The sequence below is a fragment of the Balaenoptera physalus genome (genome assembly GCF_965194825.1).
Source record: "Balaenoptera physalus genome assembly, chromosome: 16".
NCBI lineage: Eukaryota > Metazoa > Chordata > Mammalia > Artiodactyla > Balaenopteridae > Balaenoptera > Balaenoptera physalus.
In genome coordinates this window covers 46,928,131-46,948,508 of record NC_138898.1, presented here as the reverse complement: position 1 = coordinate 46,948,508, position 20,378 = coordinate 46,928,131, and the positions used below count along the sequence as shown (strand labels likewise).

The following is a 20,378-nucleotide window of genomic DNA, read 5'->3' as shown; positions in this document are numbered from 1 at the left end:
AGATTACTGTTTATTCGTCTCTTCCTGCTCCAGGGCCTTTGCACTTGCTTTGGTTCAATCTTCCTAGCTCTTTCTCCTAACAGCTCCTTCTACAGTCTCACCCTCCTTCCCACCCGGTGACACTCTTACATCACCTGTTTTACCTTCTTCCAGGGCACATCAGTATCTGAAATCATCTTGACTCTTTGGCCCACGTGTGTGTTGTCTGCCTTGCCCTACGTAAACATAGACTCCAAATGTGGAACTTCCTCTGTTTCTCAGGGCTGACCTCCCAGCCCCTAGAACAGTGCAAGCTCACAGGAGTCTCAGTCAGTGTCAGTGCAATGAATTAATCCATGACTGCAATTATTTGTGGCCACAGTGTGCCAGATACGCCCTCTTGGGCTTGTCATGCAGCCCACACCTGGCCTCTGCTCATCATCTGGGTTAACATCTGCCTCTCATCTCCACAGGTGAGCCCTTCTTTTCACCAATTAAATGGTAAGTGCATTCAGAGATGGGGCCTTAGACATCTGACTTCACTAGTGAACAACAAGTGATCAGGAAATACATGAAGCTGACATGCCCCCACCGCCCGCCCCCCGTGATCCAGGAGGCCAAACTCTGTGACCTAGGGGGTGAAGGATAGCTCCGTCTTTGCCCAGTGAGAGGATAGGCTATCTTGAAAACAAAAACGCTGCCTTGTTTGCAATAACATTGAGTCACAAAACTTTATAATCTGCAAAATAAATCATAAGCAAGGGCAGGGACCAGGAAACTACGACCCCTGGGCCAAATCCTGCCAGCCACCTGCTTTTCTGTGGCCCAGTAAGAACAGGTTTCGTGGTTTTAAATGATAACATTTTAAATGGCTGTATATGCCCCCAGATAATATTCTTGAATTTTCCCTCTTGATCTGCAAGCCTAAAATATTTACACTCAGGTTCTTTAATGAAAGTTTGCCAACCTCTGGTTTAGAGGAAACTTTATCTTCCAAAAATCTTCCAAACCAACAAGTGGATGTTTGTGCTGTTGCCCAGGATGAAGTGAGCGTGTGGATACCATGTACTTTCGCCAGGAGACAGACTGACAGCCTCGTAGGGAAGGGGCTGGTCAAGGAGCAAGCTGTCCACCGCATGACGGGAACGAACGTTGGGGTCAGAAAGCAGGTCCAACAGCAAGTGAGGACTGTGGGACCCTGTATGCAATCTGTCCTATGGAATAGGAATGTTCCCAGTCCCACGAATTCATGGCTGAAAATGCCCACTTGACATGTTTCAGCCCGTTTTCACTCATCAGCATTCAGAACGGCCCCCGAGGTCTCACGTTTAAGCACAGTGGGCACATCATCATCCTTTCCATCAGATCAGTGTCTCCGGGGTCTGTGGACCAACCTCACTTGCGCACTGAAGGCTCACGTGTTCTTCCAGCCCAGCGGCCGGATGCGGAGCCGCAGGTCTGCGCGCATCCACTGGGGGGCGCCATCGAGCCAGATCTGTGTTCAGAGTCTATAAAAAATATGTAAACCAACAGTATCTCCACCGCCTGCTCAGACTAAATGTAACCCATATCTGCATCGCCCGCCCAAATTTGTAATTTTTGCAGATACCTTAATAAAAATGATCTGATGTTTTCATTATTGAGAAAGAAGGGGTTTTAGGTGATATTTGTTCCAGCCAGAGAAGCGAATCCAGGCGTTAAGACATAAACCTTGTTCCCATTCACGTAAGTGGACTTGGGGACTGGGGGCCGCCTGCCTGGGAGAAGCTGGGAGTTTAGGGGTCACCACCTCGCTGTCTCTGAAAGGAACACTCTCTCATGAGCCCCAGGCACCGGCATGTCATACCAGACTGGGGCTGTCAAAAGTCCATTTTCTAAACGATGCCTGGTCTGAAAGAAGAGAGCATTCCTAGTGGCCCTAATTCCACTAGAAGTAACATACAAATGGTATCCTTTTGATAAGAAAGCTATTCATGTCATCTGGACCTCTTCATAGTCTGGAAGACATTTAGTAATGATTATGACCTTCATTTTTTACAGCTCTTTGTCATTTTTCTGGACTTTCACTTGCATATTTCATTTTATCTCTTAAAGCATACATAGGCTAGTATGTGACTGAAATGAAAGTCCCCGAATTAAATGTCTAACTTTTATAATCTCTGACCCGGTACTTACCATTCCTTGACTATCTTTCAGAGGTGGAGTTAGTTTACTTTAAACATCTGTATGCCTTCCTTTCAGTCTTCCTGAACTATATGAAGCATAACTGTGTGTTGTAAACAGATAAATCTGAGCTGTTTCGAGGCATCAATCATTGGTACCTTAAGTTCGTAAAACCCTTTCCTGATGCACCTGGTTACCCAAGAGCTAAGGTGGGGTCCTCTCCTTGGGGTCCTCGTGCATTTTTCTGAAATAAAAAACAAATATCACCAACTCCATTTAAACCCTATCCTGCTATTAAACGAGAACAATAACTGTATCCATGCTGTCATGGCCTTTCATTTCTCCTCCCCAGTTTGAATAAATGTTACCAGTTTCAAGGCTTTTGGAATTATTACCAGATAATAATTTCACCAACTCTCTGGGTTTAGAAAACAATACTTGGGGTAAGCCCGTTCTGATCGCCTGCTAATCCGAGATATTTGCTTGCGGGCTTCATGGGGAAGCTGAGATTCTCAACGCCGGATTCACTGAATGGCTCTACTGGAAGGGGATTTGTGGGGTGTTTGGCCTCTGCCAGCAAACCTGTAGAGGTTCTATAGCAAAAGTACCTCTTCCTTTGATGACCCCCAACTGCCAACTCCCTGTAAAATCATTGCATTCACTGAGCAATTCTAAGCTACTCTTTTACAGATTCCCTACTTCCTCCTACCCTCTCTTTTCAGCTCTCCTTCCTTTCCATCTTTCTTCATGTAGTTGTTTTCCAGTTGTTTAACAGGCGTCTGGTAAACCCCTAGACAGTGGCCATCAAGGATGGTTCTCTGCTGCTTGGAGGATTTGAGTAGGTTTGAGTGGCAAAGCCTATCCCTGGGCTTGGCTTCTCGGTTCCTAGGAGGCAACATCAGGATGGTGTTGGTTTCTTTGAGACTTCTGGTAAAATCCCCAGACGCTCTGCCAGTTCGGTTTGAATTCTCTAACCTGCCACTTGGCAGTTGGTTCTAAGAATTTACATTAAACTCAGACCTCATAACCTCAAACAAAGAATGCTGGGGGGCCGGGACTTACTGCCCAGTTGCCCAGAGACTGTGCTTTCAGGAATAGGACAGGAGGGGCTGGAAATCGAAAGTGCAAGGCTCACGATGGAGAAGCAGCATCTCCTAGGACCACGTGCGTGCTCTTTGCGAAAGTGCAAACCCAGCTGTTCCCCAGGCCCTGGAGTCTCCTGGATGCGATGCTTTCACACTCTAGAAGGATTTCTCACACCTCCATTTTGCAGGAGAATCGAACATCATGGCCAAGGGTTCTGTCAGCCAAGTCAGTAAACCCACCCTGCAGCTAGTTTTCCTGGGAAATTCAGATTCATAACTGCTGTCTTTAGGCCTCAGAGTGTTTCCACATGTTTGCACTTCTTCCCAGCTGCCTGCTTGTTCCCTGTGCAACATGGAGGCCCAGGTGTCCCCTTGTCCCAGGTTGGCTATAAATTCCCCCTGGAGTTAGATTTGGGTCTTTGGAGATATCATCACAGCAGAACTTCAGGGACAACTAAGAAAGCCAAAGATCACTGAATGTCTGTACTTCCTTTGCAGCCCAGGGGCTCAGATGTACTCCAGTGCAGAAAACGAATTCTGAACACTAACAACAAAAATCTTAAAGCCAGGCCTGTCTTGATGATTTTCCTGTTGGTTTTTTTTTTTTTTCATTCTCCTGTTGAAATCAAGCAATTAAACATTGAAGAGCCACAAAATTGTATCACTTTTCTAATATTTTGCAGTAAAATATATCATTCGTATTAATCAATTGTATTAACTCTGTACAGCAGAGTTGATGCAATGTTCTAAGCTTCTTTTAATATAAGAATAGATATAAAGTACCTGATGTCTATGAAAAAATGTCCACCACACAATAAATGGTCATATGTGAAGGAAAAATTTATCTTTGTAAATATCTTCAGAGTTGATGTTTGGACCTTTGTTACAAAAGAAGTGCATGAGGTATTACGTGATTTTTCTCCTTTACTCTCATAAGAAATACATCAGGTGGTAACTATTAGTGATTCGTCACCTCACAGAGAAGGAGTTAACCTTGGACAGTTTAGGTCAATTTCCCAAGGTCATAGAAGTAGAGTCCACAATGATGTCCGTCTCATGATCTGTACAGTAAAGGACACCCATTTTGCAGGAAATGTCTCAGAAGGCAGGGCAACCAGTGCTCCCCGGGGCTTGGTTGTGTTATGTATGTTCATTGTTGAGGGACCAGAAACACCACCAAGAGAAAACTGTTGGCCCAGCCAAGCTGAATTTATTACACATACTGCAGTCGAGGGGACAGCATGTGACAGTAGGGCCTCAAAACGAGGATGTCAGGAAAGGATATTTACCGGGTCTTGGGGCTGGAGTGATTTTTAAATCAGGTCTTCTGAAGTGGGGAGCTGTTGGCATTGGGCAGAGTTTTTTTCCCTTGTCAGCTATGGATTGGTGGACACAGAAATGTGACGGGCATGAAATGGACCTCGAGGAGCTAGTGTTAGTCTTGATAAGTAAGCTATTTAGTCGCTTCAGAGTCTTATTTTCTGGGAGCAGAAATTTCCTAGAGTACCCCAGTAGGTTATTTTTTCCTGTTCTCAATTTTTTTTAGCAGGGCATGTTGGTTTCTTCTTCTTTTTAAAAAATTTTTTTTAATTGAAGGGCAGTTGATTTACAATGTTGTGTTAATTTCTGCTGTACAGTAAATTGATTCAGTTTTATATATATATATATATATATATATACACATTCTTTTTTAAATATTCTCTTCTATTATGATTTATCATAGGTTATTGAATATAGTTCCCTGTGCTATACAGTAGGACCTTGCTGTTGATCAGGTCCTATTGGTTTTGATTCTCAAGGACTAAGGACAGAAAGGTGACCACAAACAGATAAAATTGCTGTTTTCAGGGAGCTGGGTCCCCTGCAAGGTAGCCACTGTCCTTACTGGACAGCTGAGAAAACAAAGGCTCAGGGAGGGGGTGACAAGATTCCAACTCACACGGGGGTGAAAGCTAGGCCTGGGCTTGGAGTCAGAGTTTGCACTTTGACCCCAGGAAAGTCAGTGTCCTACCTGGGAACGTTCCTCTATTTCAGGCCACTGGTGTACCTAGAGCAGGGTCAGTGGAGAGAGAAGAAAGTGCCCCTGGGAGGAATTTATTCAGAGATGATTCCAGAAAAGTAGTCTATCACAGAGTCACCTGAGGATACCAGTCACCTGGCTTCTCTCTCGAGTTCTTTAAACCTCTGGGAGTTTTGATGGACTTTATTTACCTACAGATCACTGAACTTTCACGTTTTAAGTTATAAAATATCCTGGGTGGTGCAGTGGGGATATTGTAGCTTATTGAACAATAAAGGACGTTAGCTTTATATCAAATTATAGGTCACTAAAGGTCCATTGCTATATCTTTAGTCTCAGACGTGAGCCCTCTGATTTGTCTCAACAGCAGAAACTGTAAGGTAGCAGCAGAATATTAGAAAACAGAGCCTGGAGTTTGAGGCATTCATAAAAACAACCAGAAATATGTGAAAAATCTAATAAAAAATGGAGTGACTGTGTTTTTTTTAAACAGAAACATATTTTTTCGCAGAAATGGTGTCATTTTAATTTTTTCAGTCAGTTTTTTTTCATATTTTGGCTTTATACCTTTTTTTTTGAAGTCCCTAAAGGTGGCAAGCCTGGGAACACCTAAGACACCTTGAGTCATTTGGCCACCAGGGGGCGAATTAGACCAGCAAATTGATATTGTACAACCTGCATCCGCGGGCTGCTCAGCGCTGAACACTTGGGGAGGTCAGTGAAAAACATGAGCTTCCTTTTAAGATGGATTGAAGGTAAATAAAGATGGAGGTGAGCTTGATCAGATGTGATTATAGGGAAATGAGGAGGGTAGAGGATAATTGGAAACGGAACTCGGAGGTCCCTTTTGCTCAATTCAGCCAGGCACTGGCTTTCCTTTTTTTTTTTTTTTTTGTTAACATCTTTATTGGAGTATAATTGCTTTACAATGGTGTGTTAGTTTCTGCTTTATAAGAAAGTGAATCAGTTATACATATACATATGTTCCCATATCTCTTCCCTCTTGCGTCTCCCTCCCTCCCACCCTCCCTATCCCACCCCTCTAGGTGGTCACAAACCACTGAGCTGATCTCCCTGTGCTATGCGGCTGCTTCCCACTAGCTATCTATTTTACGTTTGGTAGTGTATATATGTTCATGCCACTCTCTCACTTTGTCCCAGCTGACCCTTCCCCCTCCCCGTATCCTCAAGTCCATTCTCTAGTAGGTCTGTGTCTTTATTCCCGTCTAACCCCTAGGTTCTTATGACCTTTTTTTCTTTCTTAGATTCCATAAATATGTGTTAGCATACGTTATTTGTTTTTCTCTTTCTGACTTACTTCACTCTGTATGACAGACTCTAGGTCCATCCACCTCACTACAAATAACTCAATTTCATTTCACTTTATGGCTGAGTAATATTCCATTGTATATATGTGCCACATCTTCTTTATCCACTCATCTGTTGATGGACACTTAGGTTGGTTCCATGTCCTGGCTATTGTAAATAGAGCTGCAGTGAACATTTTGATACATGACTCTTTTTGAATTATGGTTTTCTCAGGGTATATCAGGCACTGGCTTTCTTTCCCCACCATCCACAGATGAACTTGTGGCAGAGGCAGAGGAGGGGCGATCTCCTGAAAATGGCAGGGGCTGTGGTTTGTGCTGAGCCGCTCCAGACTGGTGGCGGCCGCTCTTACAGGAACCCAGGTTTCTGGAGGCTCAGTCTCTTCCGGTCAACTCAAGGAAGACTGGGGTGGGCAGGTACGAGACAAAGTTACGTGATGCCTCTTTTATGAGTCCAACAGGGAGGCAATATTAGATCAGAGAGGAGACCTGGTACCAAGTCCAGTGCAATAATGAGCCTGGGGCTTATCACAGCAGCAGTCGGGTAATGCTATTACTCAGAGCCGGCCTTGGGATGCAGTGCTGGGGCCCTGCAGGACCTCAGTGCGGCTCTGCCAGCCACTCCCCGTGGGCTCTGTCTCTGCTCAGCGCGCCAGAGAGGGACCAGCTCCCTCCCCCAGGACGCCCCTCTTCCGGCCAGCATCTCCAAGCAGTGCCTCTTCACCCCGGCAGTGGCATCTCCTCCACGGCACTGGCTGAACCCTGTTTGCCGTTTTCCAACGCCCAGAAGCAGCCTCCAGCACAAGCTGCTTCCCCTCCCAACTCCTGGTTAGTCGTCACAACCTCTTCCTCTTGGACCCCCAGCCCAAGGGGGGCAGCTGCCTCTGCTGTGGCTGCCTTGTGACACCTTGGGGTCCCCCTTTGCCCTTTCAGTTCTGTATTAATAGGAACAATCCTTTATTTTAAACTCTGTGCTACAGTAACTGCGGGGGTTTGTTTCCCTGGTTAATGCATGCTCTAGCATCATCTGGCAGCTCATCAGCAGGACAGATAACTTGGGCTTCAGGTGTGAATGGGAGGAAATATGGAAAAAGGCAAGAACAGAGCTGGAAGTGAGGCAACAGGGTCCTGTTAGAGTTAACACTCATTCCAGATGGGGGAGGAAGGGCAGAAACCTTGAGGACCAGAGGCAACTTTGAGCAGATCAGGTCTGGCCCACCAAGAGGCCCGGCAGAGGGCGCTGATTCTCACAGCTGCAGTCTTCCCTTTCTGGGCCTTTCTCCTCGACAGTATTAATCTGGTCTCTTCCCCTGGTAGAGCCTCCTTGGAGAATGATCTTCGGGTCACATTCACACTAAATATAAACAGCTGACAAAACTTTAATACATCACACGGAAACTTGAATTTGAAAAATTACCTCCAAGACTAAAACCCCGAACGATGACACCACCGAATGCTGGGGAGGACCTGGAACTCTCACCCACCGCCACTGAGTTACTGCTCATTCCTTCCAGCAACGCTCTCACATTCTGTTTATGTTACATGGAATGAGGTTATCCTTTTATTTCAAATGAATTACTAAATAAACATGTTTAAATGTCTCAATTTTAATATCCAATACATGAACTCTCAATAGATAAAACCCACACAGCACGAAGCTCTTGAAGTCCTCGATACTTTTTAGAAATGTAAAGGGGTTCAGAGACCACAAAACTCGAGAACCTTTGGTCTAGACTCTAATATTGAGATAAAGAGCAGGTTTAGATGTTCGGCAACAATAGGATTAACAGGAGGATTTAAAAATATATGGACGTGTACACACTGCTCTATTTAAAATAGATACAACTAATAAGGACAGGGAACTATGTAGCACAGGGAACTCTGCTCAATATTCTGTAATAACCTAACTGGGAAAAGAATTTGAAAAAGAATAGATACATGTATAACTGAATCACTTTGCTGTACTAATGCTGAAACTAATACAGCATTGTTAATCAACTGTACTCCAATATAAAGTAAAATTTATAAATAAATTAATACATACATACATACTTAAAATAAAAAATATATTCATTTACAGAAGGTTGGGCCTGAATGGAACCTTGACATCCAAGCAGGCCAGGTCCAGAAAGGCCATATTTCTAGTCTCCTGACCCTCCCTCCTCCTTCCTCATCTATTCTCATCTGCCAGGAGTTTGGATTTGACATGCAATAATGAGCCCCTAATTTCAAGTCTCCCCCTACTCACCTTGTCCTTTGTACAAGCTGAATTCGTGATAAACTGAGAGCAAGGAGGACTTTGAAAGATCTGCTGATGATAATTCTTCCTTCTATTTTTTTTTTTTAAGATTTTTTTTGATGTGGACCATCTTTAAAGTCTTTATTGAATTTGTTACAACATTGCTTTTGCTTTATGTTTTGGTTTTTTGGCTACAAGGCATGTGGGATATTAGCTCCATGGCCAGGGATTGAATCCACACCCCCTGCATTGGAAGGCAAAGTCTTAACCACTGGACCACCAGGGATGGTGGCCCTTGATTTTTGGCCTTATTTCAGGAACCTAGCTGAATGGCGTGCTGCTGCTGTATGGTTGAGCCTGAGCACAGCCAAGGTCCACTGATTCCCGCTTCTGTGCTCTTGGACCGTGTGGCCCCATGCTGGATTAACCAGCAATTTTTACGACCTGGAACGTCTCCTTACTCCACTGTAATGCTAACTTCTATTTCTAATATAATTCATCGTAGGATCCTTGGAGCACTTTCTGAGTCATCCAGGAAAATTTAGATTACATCCCTTATGACTCCCAAAACAATGAATTATTTTGCAAACTGATGATCTGTATGATCTAACTCAAATGTTTAATTGAAAAACCACCCCATTCTCTGATGTCAGATTGGTGGATTTCTGCACAACTCACCATCCTTTGCTGCAGGTTTTATCATCTGAAAAGTGTGGATAATAGTAATATATCTATGTCCAATGAGTGTTGATTAAGTGCAATAATTTAAGAGAAGTTTTTGGCTCAGTGCTAGGCACCTGTGGGGAGGGTCTCAACAACTGTTATTTTTTCCTTTCCCACCCCAAAGCACACATACGCTAGTGCACATGCACAAACTCATGTACACACACACACTTGCCTGCAAAAACACACAAATGCACATGCACACATACGCACACTCCTGCACACTAGGCTCATTTGCATGAATACTTATACACGTCAGAGTGAAGACAGATGAAGACGGTAGCCTCTTACAACACTGTGCATATGTGGATACTTCAGACAGCACTGGGGAATGGAAGGAACATGAATCCAGAAATCAAAAGCCTGCTTCTTACTCCACTGCATTGCTCTTTGCTGTATTATGTTGGTTGCAAAATCCTTAATCCTCTGGGCCAAGTTTCCTCACCTGCAAGATGAAGGCATGGAAGATGACTACAGCCTCCTGGGGTTAAAAAACTGTTCTTTGACAAACATGAGCAATGGCTTCAGAGTCTGCAGGGCACGAGTTCAAACCCCAGCCTCATCTGGGGTATTTCCTTCAGGGCTTCATTGGAAGCCCTCCTTCCTCCTTGGAAGGTGGGGAGCACCTTCCAGCCTGGAAGGGAGGAAGGTTATGGTGGGGAACACTGCCAGCCTGGTGGGTCTTTGTGAGGATTAAATGAAGTACAGGACACACCTAACCACTCTTAGGTCCAACAGGAGGACATCTATCAGGTGACACTCCCATTCCTCAGGCAGAGGCCCCGCTCCTTTCCAGACAGTGAAGCAGAAATCTTCCTACCTTCTCTGGATGAACTTAACACCATGTTCAAGCATCATATAAGGAAAAGAAAAAAGAAGGAAACCCCTCACACCCACTCTGGTACACCTTGGTGTTTGCCATTATTAGAACAGCAAACTGAATACTATTGATTCAGAGGGTTTGTGGTTTACCGACCTGGTGCAGCTCAGTTCCTCTTTCTACCCCATGACTCATGAATACACATCAAATCCTAAATAGTTTACTTACCTTTTGAATAGTTTTTTTGCTTCTTGTCCCATTTCCCTTTGGACAGATAACACAGGATGTGTCCTTTAGCCACAAAAGCAAATGCAACACAAGAAATGCTGTTTTAGAAATAAAGGAAGATGTAAGACCATAAATTTTATGGGGGAAAAAAACCCTCAGTAGAGGGCCTTACATGAAAAACATCTCAGTTCCAATATGTCCCAATATAATGTATCTTTCACTCTCAAAGTGTCCCAGAATGGATGAGAAATTATATAGTAACTTCACTTAGAAGCAGAACGTCTACTTAGGTGGAGTCAAGGCAAAGATGGGGGAATGGGAACCCGGGCAGAACTTGGATTTCCACATGGGGGATGGAGGGGATTTCTTATGAACTCTTCCTAACCCACATGCTCTTTAAAACCTTGCTACTCAAAAGGTGGTACTGAGCCAGCAGCACCATGTCCTAGAGCTTGTCCCCCAAACAGAATCTCACACCCCATCCCAAACCCACTGAACCAAGATCTGGGTTTTAACAGGCCCCCAGGCAAGCCCTGTGTTCACTCCAGTCAGAAAGCAGTTCCTCGGAAACCTTGCCTGGAGCACGTGGGTCAGAACTTCAAAACTTTATCAGCAGTTCATTGGAAGTTAAGGGATAACTTTTCCAAAGTCTTGGAATTAGAGAATTTCAAGGTTGAAAAGACCTTTCCTCTGTGTAGTTAATGCATGAGTTCCCTCGGAGTGGCCTCACCTGGGGGCCCCATTGTGAGCTCCAGGAGCTCGGCCCCCTAGAAAGGCTTTTCAGAAGTGCTTCCTTAGGGCAAGTTGGAACTTGATTATCTAGAAATACCACTCACCAGCCCATTGTTTACATAGAGGACCACTCAGAGAAAAGACTGTCCCTTCCCATGTGAAGAGTTTTTTTGAACACTAAGACAGGTCCCAAATTTGACCCTATACCCATTCCTTTTTGAAGAACTCCGGTAGGTCCAGAACCCCTACCTGAAGGAACAACATCCCTCCGTGCCCTGGGTCCACGCCTCTGCCGGCCAGGCCACAGGAAACCACAGCAGCAGGATGATTGGTGGTTCCCTTCACGTGTTCTGCTGCACCAGGGCATTGTTAAATTATGGTTAGCCGCTCGTTTCCCAGACAGTCCAGTGGAGAGCTGTGGCTGGCTGGACCCTGGGACTGGTCCTTATCTGTCTGTTGTCAGCAACACCTTGAAGGTGACAGGCAGGGTGATGACAAGCGTTTGGGTCTCAATCAGCAGCAACAATAAATCTTCACGGAGCAAGACTAGATTCTAGAGATGCCAGCTACGGCAGAAAATTCATAGACCACAGGCACTGATGACCAATAAGACACAGTCGACCAGAAGATATACCATGAGCCTGCAAATATCAGCAGTGTCGGCCCTCTGTATCTGCGGGTTCTGCATCTCTGGATTCAACCAACCATGGATGGAAGACTACAAGCCAGCCTATAAATCTGGGTGGAGGGATGGGTACTCTTATTACCCCATCAGAGTAGGGTGGACGCAGGATTTCAAACACAGTTGTCAATGACTTGCTGTCATATTGTAGATTCAAATTCTTCTATACCACCATAAAACTTATTTGAATAGTTAGGATGCTGAGTCATCCTGAAGAGGTTAACTTACATTTAGTGTGATCTAAGTGAGATGGCAGATAAATGTGTAAAGTGATTTTGAAATTTTTCCATTAGAATGGTCAAAATAGTTATTCTTTGTTATTCCGTGGTGCTGTACTAGAAATGAAGTCCTTTTGCATACAGTTGGGAGCGAGGCTGACCTGGCTTTAAATTCCAGCTCTGCTACTTACTAGTTGGTAAATTTGAGCAAATAACCAAACCTCTCTGGACCTCAGTCTGTCATCTACAGAATGGGCTTACTAATACCACCTTCAGAGTGCTGCTGGAGGTGTAGAATAGTGAACTGTGTTTAGAGCACAAAGCACCCAGCAACGCATCTGGTACATAACAAGAAAGGAAATTAAATTTATGAGATAAAAGTGAAAGGACCTATCCATCAGAAAAAGACAGTCCAAGACACAGACGTGCACAAAAATATATTTGTACACCCTCTGGGCAAGAGAAGATGGCAAACGTGAGGGCTGGGGCTGGAACCGCAGGTGACCCATTCTGCTTCTTTTAGCGCAGACTCATTGAGAAGTTGAATCTGAAGGCTGGGGCACAATGTCAACAATCATTTGGGAGAGGCAGGTGCTCTGTGTTTAGAATATCATGGCCCAAAGAACAAGGATGAACGAGAAAGGAGAGATGGAAAGAACAGTAACGTGGGTTGACCTTAGAGTGAGAATGAGAGCAGGCATTGGTAGGTCGTGGGAGGCTGGCTTTTATGCCCTACGGCAGGGGTAGGCTAACATTTCCTGTAAAGGGCCAGATAGTCAATATTTTATATTTTGTGTGCTGTACAGTCTTTGTCCCAATGACTCAGATCTGCCGTGGTAGCAAGAAGGCAGCCATAGACAACCTGTGATTGAATGGGTGTGGCCGTGTTCCAATAAAACTTTATTTACAAAAACAGGTGGTAGGCAGGATTTGGTCCAAGGGCCATAATTTTCCGACTCCTGTCATAACTGATGGATTTAAAAAATCACTTGGAATCTCACCATCAAGAAACTTCCTAATACAAGAGATCCAAAAAAAAGCTATTAAAATCCAGTCTGAGAAAATTTATAGGAACAGACGATTTCTGCCATGAAAAATAAACTCTCTTCTATCTTGAGACGGACTCTCAGGAAAATCTCTCGGGTGGGGGAGTGTTTTCTCGACTCTGTGTCTGAAAATATACCTTGACCAGAGCGTTCAAATGTGTTAAAAGGCTATCTCATCCAACCAGAGGTGTTGGTTGAGAGAAGTGAGAGGCTCAGGAGCCAGAAGTTGCTGCTGAACAGAGAGGTTTGTGTTTGGAGGCAGAGGACGTCAAGCGGTTCCCGTGTGTCAGCTGGGCTGGCAGCAATGGCCGCGTTGCTCTAGCTGCGCTTCCCAAGCAGGACAAGTACAAGGAGACCTTCTTTCCCTCTGTGAAGGAGGAAACTGGATGCCTGAGCCACTTCATGGTTCCATGACTGGCTTATTGAGAACTTATTGGACGAGTTGCACACATGGAGATTCTCTGAAGGAATTCTAAGGCATTTGCTGGGAGGGACTTCTATCTAAAGGTCAAAGGAAAAAATGGTTCCATCTCCAGAAGAGCCCATGGTTACTACTAGCAAACCAAACAGTGAGCTGGGAATACAGGTTGTTTTCTATAAGCTTCATGAAGGGACGGTGACTCACTTTGTCGTCTTCATCACAAGGCCAAAGTCGCTCACTCAGTAATGTTTGCTGCATGTGGGAAAGTTGATTTTTACCATCTGGTGATATTTCTGGCCCCATGAACAGCTGGCAAAATGACTGAAAGGATGTTGGTTGAAAGGATGGGTGAGCAGCGCAGACCCAATTATTGCTGCTCCCTGCATCCATCCTATGACAGATGAGCCATCCCAGAATCCTGAGTTCACTCGCCACCAAACTGAGAAGAAGAGGAGCGAGGGGCCCAGCTGGCTCCCCAGCATTTGGGACCCTTCTACATGAAGTCCATTTGGAAACTTCCCATGAGGTCTTGCTCCTTCGGAAGAGGGCACATTGTCTTGAATCTGCCCGGAAATCTCGTAAGTTTCAGAGGTAAACTCTTTAGGAGATGGTGGACCTCAGACATTGTCCTGCTTACTCTCAATGATAAACAGAAGGTCTTGTATTCAAGTTGGGGAAAAACAGTAAGCTCAATTTCCAAAGTTCAGAGCTAGTTCTTGTTTTCCCTGTTGACCTCTACCCTTCAAGATAGTTTATTCCACAATATATTTTTTTAAATGACAAAATTTATCATTTTATCTAATGCCAACTAAATGCAATAAGATTTTTTCTTTTCCCATTCTGTATTTTTAAAAGATTTTTATTGGAGTATCCACAATGTATTTTTTTTTTAAATAAATTTATTTATTTTTGGCTGTGTTGGGTCTTCGTTTCTGTGCGAGGGCTTTCTCTAGTTGCGGCAAGCGGGGGCCACTCTTCATCGCGGTGCGCGGGCCTGTCACTATCGCGGCCTCTCTTGTTGCGGAGCACAGGCTCCAGACGCGCAGGCTCAGTAGTTGTGGCTCATGGGCCTAGTTGCTCCGCGGCATGTGGGATCTTGCCGGACCAGGGCTCAAACCCGTGTCCCCTGCATTGGCAGGCAGATTCTCAACCACTGCGCCACCAGGGAAGCCCTCCACAATGTATTTTTAACTGGAGTTTAAATATGCTTTGGGTACTAGAAATTAAAAGATTGAGGTAAACTTTGAGCTTTTGACGCCATATAAATGTTTGCTTTCCACAAACATATGATAGGATGGTTATGACATAAAATCAAGCTATTTCTTAGTTCTACTGTAAAATGCTATAAATTTGTATTTCTTTGCTGAATCATACCAGAAGTTTCACTACATGTGTGTTCTATAAGGAAAAGAAAATTATAAAGACAAAGCATCTGCTATTTCCATTTTTATAAGTACATTTTTTTCTATATCATTTAACTTTTACATCTTTTACTCGAAGGAAGTCTAAGTTATTTTATTCTATGTCCATTATTATCTTCAAACAGAATTGAGGGATTTAAAAAACTACTACTTAACCCGATATGTACCTGTATAAAGTATTTTCTGTATATTTTGACTATGAGTCAATTTGAAAGCAGCAATTTCAAACTCACTTGAATGCCTAGTTTAGTCTAAACAACAACCACAACATAAAAACCGTTTTACAACCAAATTAGTAGTCAAATAACCAACAGCAAGTGGAAAATTGGTCAATGTATTATTTCTTCTGTAATCTAATTCAAAACGTGACATTTAAAAATGTAAATCGCTCTTTTCAATGTTAGAGAAGCATCGATGAATAGTTCTATGAGTAGGAAAATACTTATTAAAATAGTGGCCACCTATTGGGACTGATCTTATTCTTTTAACCATCAACCCTTGGAAGAGATATCTGTGCCAAAGAGGACCCAAGGACAACGGTAATTAGAATGCAAAATACTATCCACCTGTGATGGCCCACACAAAGTGGGGAAATCACAGTTCCAATGCCGTCAATTTACAAACCTGGAGAACAAAGTAATAAATCAATATTTCATTGGAGAAAAGCTGTCCCCAAAACACTGATTGGATGAAGGGTGGCTTCTTTGGTAATGGCTGTTTGGTCTTTTACCTTTTTAAAAAAAATTATTTTAACTGGGTTGGTCGTATAGAATTCCAGCCCCTTTTCAAATGAGAAATGGATAAAAGTTAAGATAGTCTATCTTCCCAGCTCTTCCTCTTCTTTTCTGCTCTCCACCTTCATTCCCAGAATTCTGCCCGTTCTTAATTGTTCACTTCATACTTCCTTGTAATGGTGATATCAAGTCCACAGATGAATTAATAACTTTATGGAATTACAAGAAGCCTTGCAAAGCAGTGTGAGTGAGCTGATGATAACTTAGAACTTCTCTATAAGGCTAAGCTTGGGCTCATGGCCAGCAATCTACCAGCTCATCATGTGACATTTTTAGAACCAAACTTCAAGAGCAAGCACCAATCACATCAGTAGGAAAAGCATTTTATTGGGGGTCAGAAGTCCTACCTTCTGATCCCACATCTACCAGACTGAACTTTGTAAACTTGGACAACTTACTTGTGCTCCTTGAGGCACAGATTCCTCCTCTGTCAAGTCTAACCAGGTCACATCTAACATGAAAATTCTATGATTCTAAACCTTATTCCTAATGGAGGTCTGGATGAAAGGTATTCTACTAAAGTTCCACTGAATTCAGGGGAATATGTGAAGTCCTTTGTGAGGGGGTGGAGTCTGCCTTGTTAGCTATGATTCTCATTCATTTCCCCCATCACCTACTTCGATAGCTAAATCTATAACTTGAGATGATTTTTCCCACCAAGTTTTTTTCCCCTGGGGACCTGGAGGTGAAGCGTGTGTGCTATAATGTGAGGGACATTTCTCTGGGATGTTGAACCTCTTTAGCCAAACAGCAGTATCTCTAGGAGTCACGGTTCTCAGGACTAGAGTGATTATCCCATTTCCTCAAGGCACATGGGTGGAATTTGCAAATATCTGCAATCACATTTCAGATGGTTGTTTTCAGAGGGACATCTGTGGCATATGAAAGCAATCTCTACTTCTAAATCAAGTTACAAAGGGAAAATGGAAAATGATGATTGATGAATACACTTACATCTGAATAGTATTTATTCTTGACCTTCATGTTCACATCTATTGTAGGAAAAATTATAATAGTTTTCTTTATGTGTTGGGGGTATTAAATAAGCTAATGCATGTGCAATGAATGTAAAAGACTTGAAAAATTTAAAGTGCCACTCAGAAATTCCTAATTTTTATCATATAATGACCCCAAAACGGAGGACTTGGACTGTAGTGCTCCACATGGGGCCTCAGAAAGCCATTTGCAAAAGTATTACAGCATATATTCACAAATTTAGAAACTAGACTTACTCATGGCATCTAGCAAGACCACCCTGTGAAGTAGGTAAGAGAAATATTATAACTTCTATTTAATAAGTTAATCTCCATTTAATAATGGAGGCTCATGGGGGTTAAGTGCTTACTTAAAGCCACAGCTCTGGTGACAGTTTCAGGAATTATACCTCCCAACAAGGAAAAGTCCTGAATGAGATGGCTTATAATTGATTAATTCTACCAAACATTTAAAGATTTAACACCAATCCTTCTCAAATTCTTAAAAAATTAAAGAAAACACTTTCTAACTCATTCTGTGAGATCAGGTGTACCTGATACTGAATCCAGACAAAGACTAAAATAAAACTATAGACTAATATTCCTTATGAATATTAATGCAAAAATCCCCAACAAAAGTACTACTAAACTGAATTAAACAGCATATTAAAATGATCATATACCATGACTAAGGGGGATTTATTTCTGGAATTCAAGGATGGCTCAATACATGAAAATCAATCAATGTAATATACCACATTTACAGACTGAAGGGAGGGGAGACCGCAGAAGATTATCTCAATTGATGCAGAAAAACCACTTGACAAAATTCAACACCTATTCATGATAAAAATGCTTAACAAACTAGAAGTAGCAGGAAATTACCTTGATAAAATAAAAACCATATATGAAAATCTGACAGCTAATATCATACTCAACAGTGAAAAACTGAAAGCATTTCCTTTAAGATTAGGAACAAGACAAGCGTGTCTGCTTTCACCACTTCCAACATTTGTTGAAAGTTCTAGCCAAGGCAATAGGGAAGACAAAAAGTATGTCATCCACATCAGAAAGGAAGAAATAAAATCATCACTGCCAGCAGATGATATAAACTTATAAGTAGAAAACCCTAAAGATTACACACACACACACACACACACACACACACACACACATACACACCTGTTAGAACAAATAACTGAATTCACAAAATTTCAAGATATAAAACCAACACAAAAAATAAATTGCATTTCTATACATTAACAATGAACAATCTGCAACAGAAATTAAGAAACCAATTCCATTTATAATAACATTAAAAAGAATAAAATACTTAAGAATAAGCTTAGCCAAGAATGTGAATGTCTTGTACACTGAAAACTATGAAATTTAATTTAATTTGCTAAAAGAAATTAAAGAAGACACATGTAAATGGAAAGACATCCATGATCATGGATTGGAAGACTCAATATTCTGAAGATATCATTAATACCCAAAGTGATTTACAGATTGAATGACATCCATATCAAATTCCCAGTAATTTTTTTGCAGAAATAGAAAAATGCACCTTAAAATTCATGTGGACTCTCAGGAATCCCAAATAGCCTAAACTATCTTGGACAAAAGAAAAACAACAACGAAGTTGGAAGACTCACATTTCCTATTTTCAAGCTTACTACAAAGCTATAGTAATCAAAACAGTGTGGCATTGGCATAAAGGCAAACATAAAGACCAGTGGAATAAAAAAAAGAGACCTCAGAAATAAATCCTTGCATATACAGTCAAATGATTTTCAACAAGTTTGCCAAAACCATTCAATGAGGAAAGGACAGTCTTTTTAACAATGGTGTTCAGAAAACTGGATATCCACATGCAAAATGAAATTGAACACTTACCTTAAACCATATAAAAAATGAACTTGAAACAGATCAAAGATCTAAATACAATACCCGAAGCCATTAAACTCTTAGAAGAAAACATAAGAGAAAAGCTTCATGACATTGGATTTGGTAATAATTTCTTTGATATGACAACAAAAGCACTGGCAACAAAAGAAAAAGTAGATAAATTAAAAATGAAAAACTTTTGTATATCAAAGGACTATCAACAGAGTGACAAGGCAACCATAGAATGGAAGAAAATATTTTCAAATCATATATCTGATAAGGAATTAATATCCAGAAAATATGAAGGGCTCTTATAATGCAACAACAAAACAAACAACCCAATTTAAAAATGGGCAAAGGACTTGAACTGACTTTTCACCCAAAAAAGTTTACAGATGGCCAACAAGCACATGAAAAGATGTTCAATATCAATAATCATTAGGGAAATGAAAATAAAAACCACACATAGAGATAACATTTTACACCCATCAGCATAATCATTATAAAAAGACAAAAAAGAAAGAAAAAAACAAAATGACGTGTTGATAATGATGTAGAGAGTGTGGAACCCTTGTGCACTGCTGATGGAAAGGGAAAATGGTGCTGGCATTGTGGGAAACAAGATGGAGATTCCTCAAAAAATTAAACACAGAAGTACCATATGATCTAGTAATTCCACTTCTGGGTATCTACTCAAATTAATTAAAAGCAGAAACTTGAACAGATATATGTACCCCAATGTTCATAGCAGCATTATTCACACTAGCTAAAAGGAAGAAACAACTCAAATGTCCATCAAGGGATGAAAGGATAAACAAAATGTGGTATGTACATGCAATAGAATATTGTTCAGTCTTTAAAAGGAAGGAAATCCTGAAACGTGCTACAACACTGATTAATCTGGAAAACATTATAATAAGCCACACACATGTCATATAAGTGTATGATTTCACTTATATGTGGTACCTACAGTAGTCAAATTCATAAAAAAAGAGTAAAATGATGGTTTCCCAGGGCTACAGAATGGAGAGTTAGTATGTAATGGGAACAAAGTTTCAGTTTGGGAAGATGAAAAAATCTGGAGATGGAGGGTGGTGATGGTTGCACAACAGTGTGATTGTACCTAATACTGTTGAATTGTACATGTAAAAATGGTTAAAATGTTAACATTTTGTGTTATGTATATTTTACCATGATAAGAAAAAGAGAAAAACCCCACGATGAGTGGAAAGTCTACTGTTCAGAAGTTGAACCTCCCTTCCCAGACAGGGCAACTAAAGAAAACCCAGGTTAGTATATCTTTATGTGACTCACAGTGAAGCAGAACTCCCTCATCTTAAATGTCTCCATCCACTTCATCCAGTTCAACTTCTGCTTTCTCTCCAAGGAGGTGTAGACTCTGAACTCAACGTGATGGAGTGAGCACGCTGCAGTCAAGGTTGTCATTCCATCCTACCTCTACATCAAGCAAACCTCACAAGTTCGGAGGCTTTTGTTCTCTGATATAGAGGGGACTTCATGAGAACATGTAGCTCAGATAAACCCTCTACTGTGTGGGTTTGCAGAACTAATACTTGCGGAGGCAGATTACAAGCAGGGCTTGCAAACTCAAGGTACT

At 42.0% G+C, this 20,378-nt stretch overlaps 1 long non-coding RNA gene across 1 annotated transcript; it reads left to right on the top strand.

The window, feature by feature from the left end:
- The first annotated feature begins 11,935 nt into the window (after positions 1 to 11,935).
- Positions 11,936 to 19,973, top strand: LOC309645923. Its single transcript, XR_014255128.1, has 2 exons — positions 11,936 to 14,551; positions 14,855 to 19,973. It is a non-coding gene; the product is annotated as an uncharacterized lncRNA (long non-coding RNA).
- Positions 19,974 to 20,378: the final 405 nt, after the last annotated feature.